Here is a 3,353-nt window from a genome sequence, read left to right as displayed (position 1 = left end):
TCTATAGCACACTAATCTGCTAACCTCTTTGATCTCTTGCCATTTCCATCTGATAAACTCAACACCAGTTTCCTTTAAAAATTAGGTCCTCATCTGCTGTATGCAGTGGCTCATGTCGTAGTCCCAGCACTTTGGGAGGCCGAGGTGGGAGGATCACTCGAGCTCAGGAGTTTGAGATCAGCCTGAGCAGCAGTGAGACCCCGTCTCTACTAAAAATAAGAAAAATTAGCCGGGCGTGGTGACACATGCTTGTAGTCCCAGCTACTCAGGAGGCTGAGGCTGGAGGATCGCTTGAGCCCAGGAGTTCCAGGCCGTAGTGAGCTGTGATGATGCCACTGCACTCTAACCTGGGCAACAGAGGGAGACCCTGTCTCAAAAAAAAAAAATGAGATCTTCAGAAAAAGTGGCGTTTATATATATATATACACATATATATATAAGATATATTTATAAAAATATACATAATAAATATATAGTAGATATATTTATAAATATATAGTAAATATACTATATATATAGCATAGTAAATATATATAAAATATGTTATATATAGTAAATATATACAAATATATGTATATATAGTATATATAACATATTTTTATATATAAGTATATATACACAGACACAGACATACACACACACACCCTGAGGAATACTACTCAGCAATAAAGAAGAATGCAAGCATGTCTTTGCAGCCGCGTGGATGGAACGTTGTCTCAAGTGAAAGGACTCAGAACCAGAACTTCACCTACCTCATATTCTCACTCACAAGGGGGAGCCACAGCGTGCACACACGGACACGGAGTGGAATGACGGACGTCAGGGGTTCCGAAGGCCGCGGGGGCCGGTGGGGGTGTGGGCTGAGACGTTACCTGATGGGTACTGTGTGACCCACCAGGGGAGAGTCACACAAAAAGCCCAGACGTCGCTGCTACGCAAATATATTCACATAACAAATCTGCGCATGTACCCCATAAAGCTGTAAAAATAATAAAAATAAATAAATACAAATTAGGTCCTCAAATGACCCAAGAGTATCTGCAACAACTAAATTCCAATCTCGATCCCGCACACAACTCCAAGCTATTATACAAGCAACCCCCTGAGACTAATTGGAAAGAGACTGGATTTCTCCTCAGTCACTCACCTAAAATTTAGTCCATAGGCTCAACAAGATTGACTCCTGATAACAGGGAAATATGCCCCAAAACGCCTTCTTGGAGGAAACGGCGTTTCTCTCTGTCTTGCAGATGTTTGCGTCTTTAAAATGCAGGCTTCAGGGAAATGACTCACCAAAAGAAAAATCTAAGTGGGAATTTTTAAAGAAATAAACTGGCAAATGAAAAAATCTTAGAAGTCTTTTCTGTAAATACTAATAAAAGGTTTTAACCATCTGAACAGGTAACTTGAACTGTCAAAACACAATTTAGATCCAGCTAGCAAGTTTTCTATTACCGTCCCTGACACATGGCTGAAACTTCAGATCAGAAGTCATGAATCTCTTTTTGTGTCCGTTTGTATGTTTATGCATGTCTATATATGTTTATGTCATTTGTATGTAGTATTATTCTACCTCCAGATGGTATTATTAGAAATAATATTGAAAAGTCACTATGAATTCACCTAGAGAAAAGTACTTACATAAATTATTTTCTCAGAAAAGAAAGGAATTAACAGAAATACTTTTCAAGTTCACATGACTTACATAATCTTTAATAAATAAGAATATTCTGGTGATATAGTAAAAATGGATATTCTACTTAGCTTTCCTAGTTAAATTCAAGTTATCTCTGTTACAGAATTTGTCAAAAGAAAAATAACCTTCGATGACAAATAGTTTTTTGGGTTTTTTTGAGACGGAGTCTCACTTTGTTGCCTGGGCTAGAGTGAGTGCCGTGGCGTCAGTGTAGCTCACAGCAACCTCAAACTCCTGGGCTCAAGCAATCCTGCTGCCTCAGCCTCCCAAGAAGCTGGGACTACAGGCATGCACCACCATGCCCAGCTAATTTTTTCTATATATATTCATTAGCCAATTAATTTCTTTCTATTTTTAGTAGAGACAGGGTCTCGCTCTTGCTCAGGCTGGTTTCGAACACCTGACCTCCAACAATCCGCCCACCTCGGCCTCCCAGAGTGGACAGTTTTTGTTTTATGTTATGTCTGCCTGAAAACAGTTTGCAAAATTTAAAATTATTTTAAAAATAAACTTTAAAATTATTTTTATTAAAATACAATATTTTTATAGTGACTCCCATTTTTACCAAAATAATCATAGTTATTTTCTGATATTAATTTGATAGTCATTAGATATCTAGGTTATCTAAGATAATCTACTAAAACATTAATTCCTGAATATAAGTTTAAGCTTATGTATTTTTGTTTTCTTAGTAAAAAAGAACTAGACTTAGTTGTGTCCACTGGTTAGCATGTCCTACGTTATGGCATAGGGAAACATGTTATTTAAAAACTGTGAAATCATGTTCTTCCTAATTTTTGCTAAAAATTAAGGTTACTAAGGGCTAAGAATTTTTTTTCTCTTTTTTTTTGAGACAGAGTCTCACTCTGTTGCCCAGGCTAGAGTGCCGTGGCGTCAGCCTAGCTCACAGCAACCTCAAACTCCTGGGCTCAAGCAATCCTCCTGCCTCAGCCTCCCGAATAACTAGGACTGTAGGCGTGTGCCACCATGCCTGGCTAATTTTTCTATTTTTTGTAGAGATGGGATCTTGCTCTGTTGCCCAGACTGATATATCGTTAATAAGGAAAAATGTAAAAGATACATGTTTTCATTAAGGGGAAAAGAGAGTACTTTTGTCTTAAAACAAGACGACAGATTGTTCCAGAATAAAAAAGAAGAAAAAGACTAAGACGAAAACTGAACATATATAGAAAGTTGTAGAAGGCCTGTGAAAGAGGAATTGTTTTTCTTGAGACAGAATCTTACTCCGTCACCCGAGGTGGACTGCAGTGGTGTCAGCCTAGCTCACAGCAACCTCAAACTCCTGGGCTCAAGCGATCCTCCTGCCTCAGCCTCCCAGAGTGCTAGGATTATAGGTGTGAGCTACTGCGTCCGGTCAAGAGGAATGTTATGTGTGGTCCACCTGCTAAAATTTAATAGATTTCTTATATATACTTTTTTTTTTCTTATATATACTTTAAAGTTCAATAATGTCCTGCTGCAAAGTTAGAATTGGGTTTTCTTTCTGTTAAAAAGACAAAGTTACCTTGGAATATTGGTCTGCTCTTGAGCATGGAAGTTTCTCTCTCTACCTGTTAAGTAATCGGCCTAGAAAACAAAGATTTTGTGTTTTATCAAGATGATTTCTTATGCTTCATGCTGTCTTTTATTAGCTCTT

This window comes from Microcebus murinus, chromosome 2, assembly GCF_040939455.1.
Source record: "Microcebus murinus isolate Inina chromosome 2, M.murinus_Inina_mat1.0, whole genome shotgun sequence".
Lineage (NCBI taxonomy): Eukaryota > Metazoa > Chordata > Mammalia > Primates > Cheirogaleidae > Microcebus > Microcebus murinus.
This window is presented reverse-complemented; position numbering follows the sequence as displayed.